The sequence below is a fragment of the Periplaneta americana genome, chromosome 5 (genome assembly GCF_040183065.1).
Source record: "Periplaneta americana isolate PAMFEO1 chromosome 5, P.americana_PAMFEO1_priV1, whole genome shotgun sequence".
Classification (NCBI taxonomy): Eukaryota; Metazoa; Arthropoda; class Insecta; order Blattodea; family Blattidae; genus Periplaneta; species Periplaneta americana.
Window position 1 is genome coordinate 13913156 of NC_091121.1, and position 22087 is coordinate 13935242.

Consider the following 22087-nt stretch of genomic DNA (forward strand, 5'->3'; position numbering starts at 1 on the left):
ATGATAGGAAGTTGCTCACAAATACCACCTTAAAAGCATAATGCGATAAGAGTTTTGTTATGTAATATTAGTTACACTTAAAACAGATACAGTACCTAGGTAACTTTGCTCTGTACTGTAATATTGTTTTGATTAGTTTATTGATTACTTTTGTAAGGCTAAAGATACCATCAATATAAATTCCAACTTATCGTATCATACTCAATCTCTTTCTTTGGAATATCACTTTCTTTATGAATGATGTGTTTCATCCACTTAATGCAGTATAATATTATACTACTATGGAATTTAAGTGAATATTCCTTCTTAATTCTCTATTATGTTATTAAGATTTAAAACACACATGCAATATTAAGAAATGAGTGTTAGTACTTTTGTTTTACAGACAATATAGATAATATTAAATAGAAAGAAGCCACATAAAAATAACGACATAAAATTTCACGTTCCGTTTGAAGTTTGTGCACCACTGTTTTCTTAATCCAACAGGTTGCTTATTCATATACACAACCCTTCCTCTTTCCATGCTTAGTGCTTGCTGCCCGCGCACGACGTCAAGGTCAGAAAAATGCGCTTGCTTTGACATCACTTCCTTAGCTTCTACTGTTCACTTCCCAGATCTGTAACCTTGGAAAGAATATGTATTGTGTTGTGTTAGGGTAGCGAAAATGGGTAAAAATGCACTGTGACATGACAAGGATTATGGTTGAATGTTGGTTCAGGTCCACAAGATCTTAGGTGACTGGTATGGGCCCATTATTCTACCTTCAGACTTTGATGTTAGTTGTTTGCTGGAAAAATTAGACACTGCATTTGTAGGTTTATGCTAAAGTAGAACTAGGTATTTTTTTCTCACGGTATGGGGGGGGGGTGGTAACTTGGTAACTGACCGTCACGGAAAAACACAACCCCCAAATGACTATCCCCCTTTTTCTCCTTACATTTCTCCTTTTTCTCCCTGTCTTTCCCTCCATCTAATTTGTCACACCCAAATATCATACATATGGCATATGCAATAAATACATGTAGAGTTATCGAGAAGATCGTACTTCTGAACGTTCTATTAATCTATACTAATAATATATCTGTAGCCGAAATTTTTCTGGTAATTTTCGATTTTCCAAAAATAATTGGTCCTAACATATATAATTAACCACCTTGAAACCGAAAATCGCTTTTTTGACATTTTTGTTTGTATGTCTGTCTGTCTGTCTGTCTGTATGTTTGTTACCTTTTCACGCGTTAATGCCTGAACGGATTTCGATGAAAATTGGAATATAAATTAGGTTCGTTGTAACTTAGATTTTAGGCTATATGGCATTCAAAATACATTATTTAAAAGGGGTGTTATAAGAGGGCCTGAATTAAATACATCGAATTATCTCGCTTATTATTGATTTTTGTGAAAAATGTTACATAACAAAAGTTTCTTTAAAAAAATAAGCGATAAGTTTTATTCCTTGAAAAATTTTGATAGGACTGATATTTAATGAGATAAATGAGTTTTGAAATTAAAATAACTGCCATCTAAGGCCGTGGAATCAATTAAAAAACAAATGACTTCGTCTATAAGGGACCTTGGACAGCAACAATCGAAAGCTATTAAAGATAGCCTACAGAGAATGTTTCTGTGTTTGTATGAAGTAATATCGGAAGCTAAATTAATCGATTTGTATAATTAATTATTATTTCACCATTGGAAAGTGTAGTTTCTCTAGACGGACATAATGCTTTAATGTTATTACAGTAACTTCTGATATAATATAATATAATATAATATGATATAATATAATATAATATAATATAATATGTAATATTATATAATATAATTTAAGTTATTTGAAGGGTTCAGAACCAAAGTGGGCCAAGCGCCATTTACTGAATACGTAGAAAACAAGGGTTAAAATTAAGTTATTACCATAATTCAATGGAAACCTACAACAAGTAGAATAAAATATACACATTAAAACTAAATTATATGTCAGTCTTCATTAAACTATGGTTGCATGTAATAAAAATTAAGAAACATGTTAAAGGAATTGTCATTGCACCAAATGAGTGTCTCTGGACCAAAATGATCGCATTTTAATTATTTAAATACAATTTAAATTAAGTAACATATTAAACGATTTATCCTTCTATCAAACACGAATGTTCCCTGGATCAAATGTCCTATTTTAATTATGTAATTACTTTATATTTATTTCTAACGGGTGCAGCGGAGCACACGGGTACGGCTAGTAAGTAATAATTCTGTTCTTTCATAAATTGACATAAGAGAAAACGTGTGCTTATTTTAGCTTATTTTATGCAGGATAATGCGAGCGCACATACTGCAGATATAGCACTGAGTGGATTCAGGACGGTCTTTAATGACAGTGTTATAGGGATATCTTATGCGAAGTTTTACCGTTAGATGGCAGGAGTGTTCCATGCGGCACAACATGTTGTAGGGCTATATTATATCATATGCTATAGTTGATTACGTTCTCCCGGTTGTTGGTTTTCTGTGTGTGTCAAAAGTATATTTATAATTATTTTGTATAAACCTAATATAATTTAATATATTCCAGTATTTTCTTACCTCATAATTTAATTTAATTTACAATAAATAATAGCGTAAACTTTTATAATACTGAGCCATTCCCCTTAAGAGATGGATGAGGAAATCTGCAGTATGCAGAATATAGATACGAGTAAATTGAATGTTCATTAACCTAAACGAGAACTTTGAGAACGAGGTGCACGAATAAAAATAAATAAATAAAAAATAGGAACTTTGTCGAAGGTGAATATTACCTCTTTAATCATTAGTATTTTAAGTACCGTACCCTAAAAACAGGATATGCAACCACCAATGTGTTTTTTTTAATAGGGAAGGGATTATCGAGATTGAATTCCTCGTATTTTTTTCTCTTGTTGCAGAAAGATCAAATGCAATGTTTGATAAGATGATACAATATGATTGCAGTAGTATCACGATTATTCCTGTGTTTTGTAGGTTAAGAACATGCAGTTTTGAATACTATGTGGGATGATTTTGAAAATTTGAAGTAAAAACATGGTTTTAATAATTAGTCTACAGCACATTAAAAACATTATTCACCAAATGGATTTCACTATGGATCGTCCTGGATAATAAACATCCCAGTTAATCGAGAGTTTACTGGAGGCGTAAACTTTGCAGACTCCTAGAAGTATAGGCCTACTGAATATAATGTAAGCTAACATTCTTGCTATCGAGGTTGCATATGTTTTATTAATTTTTCTTTCCCCTCTTCCAAACTGAAACTGTAGCCAGCAATTCCTTACTTGAAGTACTTATTTTTGTTGAATAGGTAGCACTTTAGAGGCGCAATGTAGTTGGTTAAATTTTTTAAGGTTTAAAGCATATATTCAGAATATTTCGGGACCTGAATGAAGACAAAAGGCTTTCCCTGGTTTTGACATATAGGAACACAACAAAAATGTGGCATTTTGAGTTTTTTTTAAGAGTATTTAATGTACTAATATATTACGTAAATCCTCAATGTTTATATACCGGAAAACAAACGTGCACGCGCGCTATCTATTGGTGCTAGTTCAGGATATCCCTATTAGTCAAGGATTGTGGCCGGCCCGTTCACCGGACTTAAATGCTTTCGATTTCTATTTATGAGGGACATTGAAACAAAGAGTGTATGCCAACAATTAAGATAAGCTAAATGAAATGAAAGATCATATCCGCACAGAAATTATTACCAATATCACAGAACAAACTTTGCGGTGTTGCTACCAATGGAAGGATACATCTTAGCAGAGGAATAGTATTTCCAGACTCTACTTTTTTAAATTAAGGTAAATGCCGACCGATATCAGTATATGGCATTTAGTTTCGAATCTTAAGAAGAACGATACGTTGGAAAACCAATTAAGAGATTGGCAGAGCAATGAATGTGGGGACAGGCCCCGGAGACCCAATTTCTGTTCAGCCCAGAAAAAGGAGAATTAATTGCTCAGGATCTGTTTTTTAGTCCGAGTGACGAGATATCAGGACAGATCCGTCCGCGGTGCACGAGAACGTCTGAGTCTCATCTGTGGGAAATCTCGGAGATGCAAGTGCGTACAAAAAGCGCGCATCTCCGTCAAGACAAATGGCATCAGTTATCCGCGTAATGAGGGGCCTTGAAGAGACAACAGGAACAGCACAACCGCTCGACTCTCGTTTGACGCTTCGCCGTGCAATAAATCCAGGGACACAGCTACTGCCGTGCTCACAATCACCGGCCCGCCCGCCTCATGTTTCATATCATAATCAAGCCCGAATTTTTTCATTTTTAAAAATTAAAATTAAGTTTCTATGGTTTTCTTTTAGGATTTTAAATCTCATATTTAGGGATGCTAGACATTCATAGGCATTATATTAAGTAATCTAAATGAAAATTTGAGCAGTAGGCTACAACGTGTGCATAATGCGTGCGTCCGTTATATTTGTAATATTCGTAAGTATGATCATGTTTCCCCGTCTTTCCAAACTCTGTATTGGCTAAGGCAAAGCGATCGACGAGCCCTGCATTCTCTTGTTCTCTTATTTCAAATTCTGCGCACCGCTACCCCAATCTATTTGGCTTCTCGTTTTCAAAATTTATCCGCATATCATCAGCTAAGTACAAGATCTCATCATAACAATTTACTCATTATACCCTACCACAAGACATCTTTATATTCTTCATCTTATACAGTTTCAGTTGCTAGAAATTGGAACTCGCTTCCGAGTGATGTAAGGGGTTGTTGGACAATAACTTCATTTAGGTCAAAATTACATAAATTCTTACTTAACAGATTAATTGCTGATTAATATTTGTTACTTATAATGAAACTAACATCTGCCCATTCTTATTATTATCATCATCATTAATTTCTCTAAATATATTTACAAAACCTCTAATGGCAATTACATTAACATTCTCATTATAGAAATATATTTTATATGAATGTCTAGCATCCCTAAATATGAGATTTAAAATCCTAAAAGAAAACCATAGAAACTTTATATATATATATATATATATATATATATATATATATATATTCTCCCTGTAACATAGTCGTAGTAAGCTTATATTAAATTAATTTTTTTCATTTTACTAGCTATCTCAACTATTAAATTAATTATAATCGATTGAATTAAATTAGCTCATAAATTAAGTTACTACTTTACCTTATAGGTTTATATAAATTTAAATAAATATGTAGTCTACTAGTCGTAATAACTGACGAATATTGCTGGAGAACCTTTTTAAGTGTAGTATAAATATTTGTAATTTAAATATGTATTGTATTGATTAAGGCTGGTTGAGTGGAAGAGAAGGCCTTATGGCCTTAACTCTGCCAGCGAAAATAAAACATTATTATTATTATTATTATTATTATTATTATTATTATTATTATTATTATTATTATTATTATTTCGCAGCACGCGCTACGAGCGTACTAAGCTAGCCCCGGCTATCCACTGGTTACTAGTACAGAATTCAAATCATATCCTATCGCTAACACTGGTTTATGAATACGAAAAACGCTGATCATCCACCGGAAGCCCTCGCTAAATATGTCTATGAATACGGCCCTAGGAATTTATAGATTTGTACGAAAAAAAATAAATAAATAAAAATAAGCAACACATATTATTAATATATTGCAGAACTATTAAGGCTGGTTCACCACAAACCGGGAATGGAAGCGATAACGAGAACGAGAACGGAAATATTATTAAAATAAATGTATTTAAATGTGACCATTCACAATAGTTAATTGTGAATGCTCACATTTAAATACATTTATTTTAAGAATATTTCCGTTCTCGTTCTCGTTGTCGTTTCCGTTCCCGGTTTATTGTGAACCAGCCTTTAGACGTACATTAAAATATCAGTCAATCAGCCAATCACTCATGTGCTCCTCCGCACATATATGGGCATTGTCCTACGTTCATAGGCTACATCTCAGTAGAACCTCTATTATCCGTGTAATGAAGGGGATGAACTGAACGGTTAATCGAAAAAAAATCGGATAATCCGTATCATAAATTATTTTTGTAAATTAAGTGAACAATACTTGTACTTCGTAATTTTCTCCGTGATCTTGTGTTTAACTTGCAAGGTAGTGGATCAGAACTTCACTCATTCAAGTTCGGTTGTCAACGACTGGTTTTTAAGGGGCAAGGAAACTCCTTGTAATGGCTGTCAGCGGAAGGATAGGAATAGTGGTCTCATGCTGTAGATTTACATACTCTATACACTTCATCCTTGATTTTTTATTAAATCGCGCACAGTTGTAACACCAGTCTCGTATTCTGATGCGAGATGAGCCACAGTTTCTCTCTCCCCACACTATTCAATATTTGCATTTTTTTTTTTTTTTGGATACTTAGCACAACACGTTTTCTTTTGACATTTTGGAGTACATTTTGTACAGAAGTTGAGTAGATCATACTATGTAAGTGAAAAGACATGTAATAACACTCTCTAGAAAAAATACGTACTAATATAACGTAAAGTAGTACTTCATATTTTTCTGTAGGAAAAGAGAGAGAGAGAGAGTCGGATAATCCGTCAGTCGGTTAATAGAGTGACGGATAATCGGGGTTTTACTGTATGACTTAGTGCAGAGGGCGGCCACTAGAGGGAACCCAAGAGGTGGAACTTAAACTGAGAGGATTCGATCCGACACCGGGATGGGAATCCGGTGTGGCTTAGTCAATAAAGCATCAGCACGTAGAGCTGAAAACTCGGGTTCAAATCCCGGTGCGGGAGAGAATTTTTCTCCGTTCCACTCATCTTTCATCTTACGATGACGCAGAATATCTGCATGGAAACATCATATGTACTTCGGTATATTAAAATAATATATATTAGTCAGTTTACAATTCCTTTTGACATTTTCTGACAGCGAAATATTAATTTACAGTCACTGATAAATGTATCGCACTGTAACATACCACTCCCCTCTATCTCTCCATAGGTCTTCTCCTAATGATCTTCTTTCCATAGCTTCCAGAATGCCCTTTTTCCATGTTCTCATAGGTCTTCCTCTTTTTCTTCTTCTTGATGGGGTCCAATCATATGCCAACCTTGATAATCTTTCCGATTCATTCGCATCATATGCCCATAGAATATCAGTTGTTTTGTGAAAATATCCTCTACAGCAGGCATGTCAATTGATGCCCACAAGAGCAAGCGCGCTCTTTAGAGTCCAGGAGAGCCTGAGCGCTTTACAGCGGAAAGGAAAGAGACAGACGAAAGAGGTAGTATATGCCGCTTGGTCGAGCTATATTCAGGGATGGTCAGCACTGATTCAATAGATAAAGGGAAGAGAACTTATTAAAACTGTATCCATGTTAATTTTTAGATTTACCTGAGAAGTATAAGTGCATTATAAGAATGTAAGTTTTAATTTTAATGCTCATTCTTCACAAGTTTGATTTTTTTATTCAAAAGAAATATTTTCTCAACTTTTCGTATAGAAAAGTCAAATTTTTAGGTATAGGCCTATTTATTTAGTAGCCTTACAGAATGTTTTCGTAAATCTAATATACCGTATATACGTATTACTGAAGATAGTGTATTGAAAATTTTGAAAATATTCGCATGGAAATTGTTTGTAAGGAAATGAATTAACAAAGCAACTACTGTTACATCATAGGCAAAAGAAACGTGCCCATGTGTTGTAAAAATGTCAGCTCTATAGCTTCAGCAGATTTCGAGAAAATAATTGAATATTCTGATGATAGGAAGTTGCTCACAGATATCACCTTAAAAGCATAATGCGATAAGAGTTTTCTTATGTAATATTAGTTACACTTAAACAGATACAGTACCTAGGTAACTTTGCTTTGTACTGTAATATTGTTTTGTTTAGTTTATTGATTATTTTTGTAAGGCTAAAGATACCATCAATATAAATTCCAACTTATCATGTCATACTCAGTCTCTTTCTTTGGAATATCACTTTCTTTATGAATGATGTGTTTCATCCACTTAATGCAGTATAATATTATACTACTATGGAATTTAAGTGAATATTCCTCCTTAACTCTCTATTATGTTATTAAGATTTAAAACACAAGTGCAATATTAAGAAATCAGTGTTAGTACTTTTGTTTTACAGACAATATAGATAATATTAAATATAAGGAAGCCATATAAAAATAACGACATAAAATGTAACGTTCCGTTTGTAGTTTGTGCACCACTGTTTTCTCAATCCAACAGGTTGCTTATTCATATGCACAACCCTTCCTCTTTCCATACTTAGTGCTTGCTGCCCGCGCATGACGTCAAGGTCAGAAAAATGCGCTTGCTTTGACATCACTGCTCTACACTATCATTCTTAACTTGCATTTTCTCTCTGATTATATCGTTTCTAATTTTATCTCTTCTTGAAATGCCTGCTGATCGTCTCTATTAATCCATTTCTATACATATACTTTTCAATAAAGTGTTTAAAATGTGGATTCTGAAGTTTATAGAACGGAATATTCGCATATATCAGCATCAGACACAAGTCATAATAAAAGCGGAATGATCCGAAATCAAATCACTAAACAATTTCAAATGTTCGATGTGTCGTTTAGAGTCATAATGTTTCTGTAAATCATGACGCTTGTTAACTTTTATGTCTAATATACACACTCTACTCCATGATATATTTTTGTCCTTGACTGAAAAATAGTCATGTCCGAAGATTTTTAAAAACATAGGCTTAGTTACAGATTTTATTGACGGAATTTTAAGATATGTTTACAGTACTTTCCCTAGAAACATAAAATAGGCGTGCTGTGTCAAAACAACATACATGGGTCATTCAGTAATTAGTGGCAACAATGTTTGTATGTGGAACTATCAGCGGTAAATGATGCAAATTGATAACAAATAGACTTAACAAAAATAAACATTCTAACTGCAATATTTGTTTACTATTGACCCTAATGCTTAATATATACTAATTAATTGCATTGTTATAGTTACTGTAGTTTGTGCATAGAAATTATATTTTACCAACAGTAATCTCACTAGAGGCTTTGATTTATCTAGAGAAAATCAAAACTCGAGTGGGATTTAATTGACTATTACACGATTAGAAGAAAGTATATAAAGATTAGAAGTAAGTATATAAAGATTAGAAGTAACGAAGTACTCCTATACAATAAAGTATTAATTGACTTATAAAAATACAATTGTCTTCAAATTTCAAATGTATTATTGTACCATCTCAACATTACAAACATTACGTTAGATGGCAGTGGTGTGTTATGATTAGCTGTTTTCGTGTTATCAGTTGTGCCAACTATGGAATCTTCATTTAACTCTGTGGACGGTTACTAGTCAAGAAGGCTTTGTTGACTCAGTTTCATTTGTATTAAAATATTTGCATTCCACTTCAATCATCCGGATCCCAGTAATCAACGTCAGTAGACAGATGATTTTCAATAAATCTTAGTATTAAGCAATCTCTGATACGTGACTATCGATAATATCATATAGCAGAAGTTATAACATAACCTAAATAATATAAACAAGTATTAGAAAAATTTTAATTAAGGATGAAATAAACAAGAGAACTTTTAATTAAGGACGATGAAATAAAAAATAAACATGAATAATTTTAAAAGGAACAGTTATTGAAAGTACAATTTTTAAATTTGAATGTTTTAGTGGTTGATGGTTCAGATGATGTTATATTGGACGTGTGCGTAAAAGAAGTGGAACTCGTTGATGTACATGGTGTATCCCTCAACTTATTCAGGATTTCCGAATGGTGCTCTACATTTATTTGTAAATAGGGTTTCAGGGAAGATGCATAGCTATGACCAGTGATCTTTATTAATTCTTGTTCTTGAATGCCAATGCGAGTCATATTTGAAAGTGCTGTGCATCGACTGGAGTGGTTTGTAATTTTCTGTTTTTTGACGTCCAGACCAGTGCAGTTTGAAATGTTGGCAAACAAAGAAACAAATGCTAGGGTAGTGATAAAAATAAACAAATGCTAGGGAAGCGATCAAATTAAACAAATGCCAGTGACGCGATAAAATTGTGCGATAAGAAGCCATGATTGGTTGAAAGACGTCCTTTCATACCGTTTTATTGGCCAAAAGTAGTGTGACGTAGTAAAAGTGTAATAGTCTACATAAAATAGCATTTTTAGCTGCTTGAAATTATATTTTTAGGTGTCCAAATCTATGTTTTTAGTGTCTATTGTGATAAATTCAGGGCCTATTTTAGGTGCCAAAAAGTTACTTTTTAAGTGCCTAAAATCCGTGGTGTAATTATGACACTGCTTGAACGCGCACTTAGCACGTTTCGCCATCTGAGTGAGCACTATCTACTCAAGGCCACAGATTTCTCAATTTTTCGGTAATCTTTAATTTAAGATTGTTTTTCGAAATCTTACAGTTAGTATGGACAGCTATGGTCGTATTCATAGACATTCTTAGCGCGGGCTTCCAGTGGATGATCAGCGAACTAACGTTTTTCGTATTCATAAACCAGTGTTAGCGATATGATATGATATGAATCCTGTACAAGTAACCAGTCGATAGCCGGGGCTAGTTTAGCACGCTCGTAGCGCGGGCTAGCGAAATGTCTATGAATAGCACCCCTAATATTTTGTATTTGGTCTTGAAACGTATTAATGTGCTAAGTTGCTAAGTCTGAAGGGTTTTAGAAATGAGCTCACTGACGACAGTGCAATACTGAGTCGACTAATGTTTAATACTAAGATTTATTGAAAATCATCTGTTTCTCTTTCTTTTAAAATTATTCGTATTTATTTTTTATTTCATCGTCGTTAATTAAAACTTTTCTTGTTTATTTCACCATCCCTAATTAAAACTTTTCTAACACTTGTTTATATTATTTAGGTTATGTTTGTCATAGCTTCTGCTATATGATATTATGGACAGTCACGTACCAGAGATTGTTTAATACTAAGATTTATTGAAAATCATCTGTCTACTGACGTTGATTACTGCGGTCCGGATAACTGAAGTGGAATGCAACTGTTTTAATAAAAATGAAACTGACTCAACAAAGCCTTCTAGGCTAGTAACCGTCCACAGAGTTCAATGAAGATTCCATAGTTGGCACAATTGATAACAAGAAAACATAATCATAATACTACTGCCATCTAGCGTAATATTTGCAATTATGAGATGGTACAATAATACATTTGAAGACCGCCAATTAATATTTTATTGTATTGGAGTACTTTGTTACTTCTAATCTTTATATACTTTCTTCTAATCGTGTAATAGTCAATTAAATCCCACTCAAGTTTTGATTTTCTCTAGATAAATCAAAACCTCTAGTGAGATTACTGTTGATAAAATAGTATTTTGAGCTGTTTGAAATTATATTTTTAGGTGTCCAAAACTGTTTTTAGTACCTATTTTGATAAATTCAGGGCCTAATTTAGGTGCCAAAAAGTTAGTTTTTAAGTGCCTAAAAATCCGTGGTGTAATTATGATCCACCACTGCTTATACGTACACTTAGCACGTTTCGCCAGCTGAGTGAGCACTATCTACTCAAGGCCACAGATTTCTCAATTTTTCGGTAATCTTTAATTTAAGATTGTTTTTCACAATCTTACAGTTAGTACGGGCAGCTAATATTTTGTATTTAGTCTTGAAACGTATTAATGTGCCCAGTCTGAAGGGTTTTAGAAATGAGCTCACTGACGACAGTGCATTACTGCGTCGACTCATGTCAACGCACTGGCATGATTCAGTCTAATTCCATCCCGGTTCACAGACCCCATCAATCCACCTGCGATTAACTAGTTACCCATGATTTCCTCGACTCAACTTTTCACTAACAAGCATCCAAATACTAGCCCTCGAGGTATCAGGTCCTGATCTCGCCTCAGATCGCCGTTCATGTCATCGAAATCAACACCGTGCTTAGTAGTTGTCATCAGACCTGTCATATATCGTACATTGATTGCAAAGAGTAATATAGATCTCCAAAAGATTTTAATATTCCCTTATATGTCACTGTATTTACTTACCGGTACACCTAAAAATACAACATAAAAAAAGACAACTTTCCATTCTTTCGCCTTTCTTTCTGTCCTTCCAGATTATTTCCTATTTGCTTTATCCATTTTTTGTACGAGTATTTAATCTATCTATCTATCTATCTATCTATCTATCTATCTATCTATCTATCTATCTATCTATCTATCTATCTATCTATCTATCTATCTATCTATCTATCTATCTATCTATCTATCTATCTATCTATCTATCTATCTATCTATCTATCTATCTATCTATCTATCTATCTGTCTGTCTGTCTATCTCTACTTAGCTATATATCCATCCATCTACTTACCTATTTACCTACCTACCTATCTATCCATCCATCCATTCATCCAACTACCTACCTATACACCTATCCATCCATCCATCTACGAGTACCTACCTACGTACCTAGCTATCTACCTATCCATCCAATTACCTACCCATATATTCATCCACCTACCTATCTACCTACCTATCCATCCAACAATCTAGCTACCTACCATCCATCCATTCATTCTCCTACCTACCTATCTATCCATCTATACATACCTACCTACTTACCTATCCATCTATCCATCCATCTACCTACCTACCTATCCATTCATCCATCTACCTACTACCCACCTATCCATCTATCCATACATCTACCTACTGCCTACCTATCCATCCATCCATACATCCATCTACCTACTACCTACCTATCCATTCATCCATCTACCTACTACCTACCTATCCATCTACCTACCTATCCATCTATACATCCATTTACCTACCCATCCATCCATCTACCTACCTATCCATCTATATATCCATTTACCTACCCATCCATCCATCTACCTACCTATCTATCCATCTATATATCCATTTACCTACCTACCTATCCATCCATCTACCTACCTACCTATGCATCCATCCATCTACCTACCTATCCATCTATACATCCATTTACCTACCCATCCATCCATCTACCTACCTACCTATCCATCCATCTACCTATCTATCTATCCATCTATACATCCACTTACCTACCTATCCATCCATCCTATCCATCCATTCATCCATCTACCTGTCTCTCTACCTACCTACTTATCTATTTAGCTCTCTAAAATTGACTGGCCATATTGAGAATACAAGCAATAGCTTTCACAAAATACGCTATGAATTGTTTCATATAAAACCATTATTATTTTTAAAAAAAGGAAGCAAAAACGAGCAAAATTGTATTAAACTTTTTGTTTGAAATATCTCAAAGAACAACCCCCTGAAATTAATAGCTTTACTTACGGTTCATTCTACTGTTTATAATATCTAAAGCCCAAGGTATAGACAATATAAATATCACTCTCCTGTATAAAATAATAGATGTGATCCTGCCGACCGTCACACATATATACAATGCATCTATTATGACTGGGTCCTACCCCTCACTCTGGAAAATGGCATTAGTGAAACCTTTACCTAAATCTAACACACCTTCTACAGTAAACCAATACAGACCGATATCAATTCTTCCCACTCTTTCAAAAGCATTAGAACATATTGTACATGGACAACTTATGAACTATCTCGACGAACACAAACTCCTTGATGACTATCAATCGGGTTTTAGACATGGACACAGCACTTCTACAGCCCTACTTAAAGTGACTGAGGACATCCGTGAAGCTATGGATAGGGGTGAAGTAACGGCACTAACTCTTCTCGATTTCAGCAATGCCTTTGGTTCTGTTGATATCGACTTGCTTCTTGCAAAGATGAAGGCTTTGCACCTGTCAGACAATACCTTGAGCTGGATGGACTCCTACCTACGTGACCGCCAACAGTGTGTTTCACTTGATAATAAATTCTCCCAATGGAGAAGCACAAAGGCGGGAGTGCCGCAGGGCTCCGTATTAGGACCACTACTTTTCTCTATCTACATTAATGACGTATCAAAGAACTTACAGTATTGCCGATATCACCTCTATGCCGACGACCTACAACTTTACATACATTCCAGACCCAATACGATCAATGAATCGATTGACAAGTTAAATTGTGACCTAGCCACTGTCTTCACTTGGGCGGCCAATTTCGGACTCGCACTTAATCCAAGTAAGACTCAAGCCATAATTATTGGACATAAGCGTTTAGTTAACTCCCTTAATAACAGTAATCTTTCAGTTGTTACCCTTAACAACACGCTAATCCCTTATTCATCTGTCGTAAAAAATCTTGGCTTCTTTTTTGATAATAATCTAAGTTGGAATTTTCAAGTTAAACGATAAAAAAAATCTGTTCCTCCATTCACTGTTTGAGTCGCTTGAGAAACGTCTTGCCCCAGCAACTAAAACTTACCCTAGTGCAAACCCTAGTAACGCCGCACTTCGATTATTGTGACGTTTTGTTAAGTGACCTAAGTTCTGAATTGTCAGTCAAGTTACAGCGAGCTCAGAATATGTGCGTCAGATACGTGTGCAACATCCGACGGTATGATCACATATCACCGTCCTTCGCAAGTCTCTCGTGGCTCCGACTTAAAGAACGTAGAACTTTACACTCTTTGTCTTTACTCTTTCGAATTCTGCACACTTCAACACCAAATTACCTTTCGTCTCGTTTCTCTTATCTATACTTTAACCACGACGTAAATACCAGATCACTTATCTGTGGCACGCTAAGTATACCTCTTCATAGAACATCTTGTTATTCATCATCTTTTACAATATCCACCTCGCGTCAATGGAATTCCTTGTCACAAAGTATTAGGGGCTGCAAGACAATAAACACCTTTAAGAACAGCTTAAAAGATAACCTTATTAGCATTTCACTCCAATCTTACTGATTTAAACTATCAATGACTACATTGTTACTTTTTTCTTTAGACATCATCCTGATTGTGCTGTATTTTAATTGTCTCGTAATAATCTCTTTCTATTATCTAATATTATTTGAAATATATTAACATTCTATGTATTTTAGTTTAATTCTGTTACACAGTTTATTTCAGTGTTTAATTAATAGTTCATAGTATTTTGTTGTTTAATTTGTAAATAACTTTTTTATACATGTAACTCTCATCTAAATCAAATTGTTGGATTCTTTGTAAGTTCATGCATATGTATATACACTTTTTGCTGGTTGAGTGGAAGAGAAGGCCTTACGGCCTTAACTCTGCCAGCTAAAATAAATCATTATTATTATTATTATTATTATTATTATTATTATTATTATTATAATGATCTACACTGAGCAGTACGTATAACAAACACGCTGTGAGCGGTGTAAGCTTGAATATCAAAGGGTTGCTGACGCTAACCGTTTCAGTGGGGCTATCTGCTCTTGCACAACGATGAGAGCACGAGTTGGTCACCACTGACCTATAGGAAGACACGATGTTGGACGGCGAAAGAAAATATGGGCACAGCAGTTTGAATGAACTTTGATTTAGGAAGAAGTTTTTTTCTTTTCGTGCTTCTGTGCTTTAGCTTCTTCCCCTTCTCTTCTTATTTGTTATTTTCTTCTTCGTCTTCTCTTTCTTCTACTTTTTCCTTTCCTCTTTTCCTTCTTTATGTTTCCGTTACTTTCACCTCTCTTCGCCCTTTTCACTTTCTCTCAATGTTTTCCTTTCCTTTTGATCTCTCCCTTCAAACTTCTGTTTCCTTAATTTCTCTCGTCATCGTTCTTCCTCATCATAGCCACTTCGGGGAAGCTATCTCCTGCATACTTGTTGTGATGAACAACCCGCTGCTGGACTTCGCAACAATTTGACTGCAGAATAGTCCAAATACCGATCGATGTCCCACGGACAGTTCCGCGTGCTTGCCGGCCACATGACGCACGGACGCTGGCATCCGCTCAAGCACTCAGCAGCTATTAATTACGCCAGTAATGAGCATGCGCGAGTCGGGGGCAAGCATGGCATAAGTCCACTGTAATCAAAGCAACGCAAAATAGATCTTCATTAATTGATTCAACTGTTTTTTTAATTTATTTTTTAGTGTTCAAATCTTTGAAGTAATGGCAAGCCGGTGTCGTTGTACACAGCGGTTAAAAAGCAATTTTGATGCTCCTTTGAAATATCTGTCGTCGGTTCAAAAACTGTTTAGGACATAGATACTTGTCCGTTGTAAACGTGATGTGCTGTGTTTAACCTTACAGTCCATTGACGTCGTTCTGACCCTACCTTACAGAGGCCCATCATGCATCAAAATAATACATTATCCCGACTAGAAAATGTACCAGCATACTGTGGCGCCTCATCATAAAAAGTGATGCAACATATATCACTAAAATAATGCTATATTATTGCACTACATTTCGGAGTTATTACAGTTATTATTATTATTATTATTATTATTATTATTATTATTATTATTATTATTATTATTATTATTATTTTAATTATTTCTTTATTTATTTATTTAATACTTTACACTTGAGCTACATTAGGCATTGCAGCCCGAAAGAGCAGAAGCTCGTGCTCGGGCGCAGTTCAGATCAGTTATACAAAATATATCACAAAATTAAGAGAGTTCATTGAGCACAATAACATTAATAAATGGTAAAATAATACAGCACGTAATAATAGGGTCTATATACAAATAGAAAATACAAAAGTACATAAATATTCGAGTATCAATTTTTAACTCAATTAGCTTAAACAATTAAATAATTAATCTGATTTGTTTCTTAAATCTATGTGAGTTAAGTGTACTTAGCTCAGGGTAAGCTCTAATTAATTCATTATATATTTGGGTCCAAAACTTCTGCTGTGTTTTAATCCAGCAGTTGTGTGGCATTTGGGAGTATTTAGAAAGAAACTGTAGTTTTGTCTCGTATGGTATTCGTGAGGATCAAATTTAAATTTATTGTGGTTTTTATGGAAGTAAATCAGCAATGTTTGTTTATAAATTAGTTCTAGATTTGATACACCAAATTCCTGAAAAATTAGTTTTGTTGGGTAATCAAAAGGTTTATATAGACAATTTTGATAATTCTTTTTTGGAGCAAATTTAAAGGATGGAGAGTCGATTTTGCCATTCCTCCCCAACCTAATATACCATACTGAATTATTGATTGAAACAGAGCTAAGTACACAGTACGCAGAACGTAAACAGGTAAATAAGAGCGTAGAATGGAAAATTTATATTATTATTATTATTGTTATTATTATTATTATTATTATTATTATTATTATCATCATCATCATCATTATTATTGAGCTGCCAGGAATCCAAAAGACGGACAGCAACGGCAAATACAAAAAGGAGTATGTTCTTCAGATCTCTGGAAATAGAACAAAAGAAGAGACTAGTGAAGTGCGTTGCGTGGAGTGTGGTAAGTTATTGTGTCGGGCAGAAACATAGACGATACTAGAAAGCGAAAAGAAGCGACTACAAGTATTTGAAATGTGGATATGGAGAAGAATGGAGCTTGTGAAATGGACACAGAATAAGAAACAAAGCTGTGTTGGAAAGAGTGGATGAAGAAAGGATGATGCTGAAACTGATCAGGAAGAGAAAAATGAATTGGTTGTGTCACTGGCTGAGAAGAAGTTATCTGCTGGAGGATGCACTGGAAGGAATGGTGAACGGGAGAAGAGTTCGAGGCAGAAGAAGATGATAGACAACATTAAGATATATGGATCATATGAGGAAGATAGGAAATAGGAAATATTGGAAAATGCTGGATTTGCAGTGAAAGGCCTGCCGTTGGACAGAAAACTATGAATTATTATTATTATTATTATTATTATTATTATTATTATTATTATTATTATTATTATTATTAATCCTTTGAAGAGGTGGAAAAATGCAAATATGTTGGAGCAACAGTTATTTACTTACTTGCTTAAAAATGGCTTTTAAGGAATCCGAAGGTTCATTGCCGCCCTCACATAAGCACGCCTTTGGTCCCTATTCTGAGCAAGATTAATCCAATCTTTGAACAGCGAAGTTTAACTGTAAGTGAAATATTAATCTCTCTGACCAGAATAAAGCAGCAACTAAAAAATTATGGCTTAGCAGTCATTTTTACTGTAAGTTGTTTATTTTTACTGCACATTTCAGTAATTTTAAGTGCATAAATGCTTGGATATCCTCTAATTGAGGTTCTAACTGATATGTACATCTAAGACTTATTATCAGGCAGTACGTCTGACTTGACGATGTGTGTCAGAGGAAGAACAAGTGTTTCTATGCATCTGAAGTCTGACTAGTATAATATGTAACTAGTCGGCGATGTATGCAATGGAGGGGGAAAGGAACTGGTCACCCTACTCCATTATCTCCTGGCCTAGTTGTTTCATAAGTGGTGCCTTTTTGGTATCACTTGTGAGTTTCAGACCTGTCTTCGGACCCTTGATTACACAACAACAAATGCTTGGATTTTTTTCAGTAAATTATATGAACTTCCGCCCCCTATTCATTACGCTTCACATCGTTCGTAGCGAATGCCGGATTTAGGCCTAAGCAACCTACAAGTCCATGAGGATTTACTTGTCTAGTTCCTTTTAGAAACAGAGAGAATGCTCACCATCTCTCTCTACCCTCATTTATGATGGTCGACACTCCTTCAAACGACCACGAGTTACCAGTGGCGGCATTTTCTTCCTCTTCAAATTCTCTACGAACGAATAATAAATTTCCATCTACAAGTCCATCCTTCGCCCAATAAAATTTTTCAACTTTTTCTACGTGTTTACATGCCTTGCTCTAATTTTCTTCCGTCACTTTTGCAAGTGCGCTCATTTTTAACCTGTTACACACGTTTTTTAAGAATCCTATTCGGGCGTTTCTTTCCTGGAGATCGCAGCACGCTTCCAATTCCGCTTCCGCTTTCTTTTGTTTTTGTTTTTTTTTTTTTTTTCTATTTTAATCCTGTTAACACCACGAGATGATATATCTGTCGCTGCAGCAGTTTTTTCGATAAAACTCGGCACAGATATTGTTTCTTTTCCGCATTTCAGTGCCTCATATTCTTCAGTAAAGAATTTATATGCATTAATAACCATGTTCATACCGTCCGACTTCAAGGCTTTCCCGCGTTTTCCCATATTGCCTACCATTATTATTAAATACAGGAGCACAACACTCATTACAATATTTAAGGTAACAGTTAAACCATGCATCTCCGAAAACATTTTAATTTCTGAATTATATTATATTAAATTGGTACAACAAGATACAAACTCGTCCACACCTGTGGAGTAACGGTCAGCGCGTCTGGCCGCGAAATCAGGTGACCGGGTTCGAATCCCGGTCGGGGAAAGTTACCTGGTTGAGGTTTTTTCCGAGGTTTTCCCTCAACCCAAAACGAGCAAATGCTGGGTAACTTTCGGTGGTGGACCCCGGACTAATTTCACCGGTATTATCACCTTCATTTCATTCGACCGCTAAATAACCTGAGCTGTTGATACAGCGTCGTAAAATAACCCAATAAAAAAAGACACAAACTCACTTCACTATTCATAAAATACTACTATAACTAATGAACTCAAACAACCCCGAGACGCCACTGAGAGATCCACTAATTGGGTTTGCAAAAGTGTGAAGGGAGAAGGGAGGAGAAAGGGAATTCCAAGAATTGTACAAAAGGAAACCTCTTGCCCGTCACATCTGGTGGCAATCGGTAGACAAGGACCTCAGACAAGGACAGTAGAAATCACGCCAACTTAATCCTCATGCACTGTAGGTAGTTGCCTAGGGCCGCAATTTCCAGGGGGGCGGCATTTCCTCTCTTCCTTTTTTTTCGTTCTTTTTTTCCATTTTCATCTTACAGTGAAATTTATTTTTAAAACACGTGTTGGTCAATCTTTTCCGAAGTTGTTCTTGAACACCTTGGCGAAGTCGGATATTGTTTTGTTATCGCATTGTCGCGGTAGCGGTGAGAGTAAAAGGAAAGTGCAGCTGAATAATTATATTGTAATAATGAAATCATGTTATTATAATATTAAACTGCTTCAATTTAACTGCTTGTAAAGTTGCCTCGTTTAATTACTAGGCAGCGGCATTCCCTTTAAGATTTGTAGGTCTTTATTGCATGCACCGATAATAAAATGAATATGCGACGTTGTCACGTCTTGTTTGTTGCTGCTATATATTAATGTAACATGGAACAAGACACACTGCTAAAATTTGCAACTCTGGTTTATATATACACTCCGCGTGGAGTATTAGAGCGGTCTTCAAAAGACTTGACGACAATGGACAGCGCGACATAATTAAAATTATTGAAACTACAAAGCTTCCGTCCTCTTTGACACCGCTAGCCTACTAATTGAACAAGAATGCAATTGTTGAAAATCAAATTGGATGTGTGTTTATTATTTATCGCTATGAATAGTAACCAGAACTCTCAGTTACATTTCCAATATCATCAATAATAGCCTATTATTTAATCACTTTCCAGCAGATGCAGATATAATTCGATATGAAAGGTTTATTCCGCAAAGAGTTGGAGTTCATTTTTCAATGTACTTTATATTTCCCATTGAAGTAAGAAACACTCGTAAAAATCATCATCATCATCGTCATCATCATCAGCCTTCAAGTGTTAGATCCCAGTTGATCTGTTACGGTCTCTTGCCAGCGTTTCATAGGTCTTTCTAAATTTCTTCGACCTCTTGGGACATACGACAAAATCTGCCTGGGCCATCTAGAGCGATCCACCCTCTTGACATGTGTCTGCCACTGAAGCCTGTATTGCTGCAGATAATGGACAATAGTGCCTGACTTCCAAAACTTTACAAGGAACACTTTGAAATATTTTATTTTTAGTAGGTTATTTTACGAAGCTTTATCAACATCTCAGGTTATTTAGCGTCTGAATGAGATGAAGGTGATAATGCCAGTGAAATGAGTCCGGGGTCCAGCACCGATAGTTACCAAGCATTTGCTCATATTGGGTTGAGTGAAAACCCCGGAAAAACCTCAACCAGGTAACTTGCCCCAACCGGGAATCGAACGCGTGCCACCTGCTCATGGCAAAGCTTATGGGAAGTAATATTTACAATTTTTTTCGATTGATATAATATAAATAATTTCGAGGGAAAAATTGTTCCGGAGCCGGGTATCGAACCCGGGACCTTTTTTCCCCTCGAAATTATTCAAATCAACTTTACAGGGAGTTATACCTGAAAATCTTGATTTGCATAATACACGTCACTGTTCGTCAACAGAAAACCACAATTTAAGTCCCACGGAGTTAGTGTGCACTCGAAGTTGGTTGCTTGACGGTTGTCAGCCCACTTTGAGGTCTGTGGATATAGAGGGAAAAATTGGATCGGTGTCGGTTAGAGTTCCCGAGTAGCTCAGTGGTAGAGCGTTGGTACGTTAAACCAAAGGTCCCGGGTTCGATACCCGGCTCCGGAACAATTTTTCCCTCGAAATTATTCAAATCAACTTTACAGGGAGTTATACCTGAAAATCTTGATTTGCATAATACACGTCACTGTTCGTCAACAGAAAACCACAATTTAAGTCACACGGAGTTAGTGTGCACTCGAAGTTGGTTGCTTGACGGTTGTGAGCCCACTTTGAGGTCTGTGGATATAGAGGGAAAAATTGGATCGGTGTCGGTTAGAGTTCCCGAGTAGCTCAGTGGTAGAGCGTTGGTACGTTAAACCAAAGGTCCCGGGTTCGATACCCGGCTCCGGAACAATTTTTCCCTCGAAATTATTCAAATCATCTTTACAGGGAGTTATACCTGAAATCTTGATTTGCATAATACACGTCACTGTTCGTTAACAGAAAACCACAATTTAAGTCACACGGAGTTAGTGTGCACTCGAAGTTGGTTGCTTGACGGTTGTCAGCCCACTTTGAGGTCTGTGGATATAGAGGGAAAAATTGGATCGGTGTCGGTTAGAGTTCCCGAGTAGCTCAGTGGTAGAGCGTTGGTACGTTAAACCAAAGGTCCCGGGTTCGATACCCGGCTCCGGAACAATTTTTCCCTCGAAATTATTCAAATCAACTTTACACGGAGTTATACCTGAAAATCTTGATTTGCATAATACACGTCACTGTTCGTCAACAGAAAACCACAAT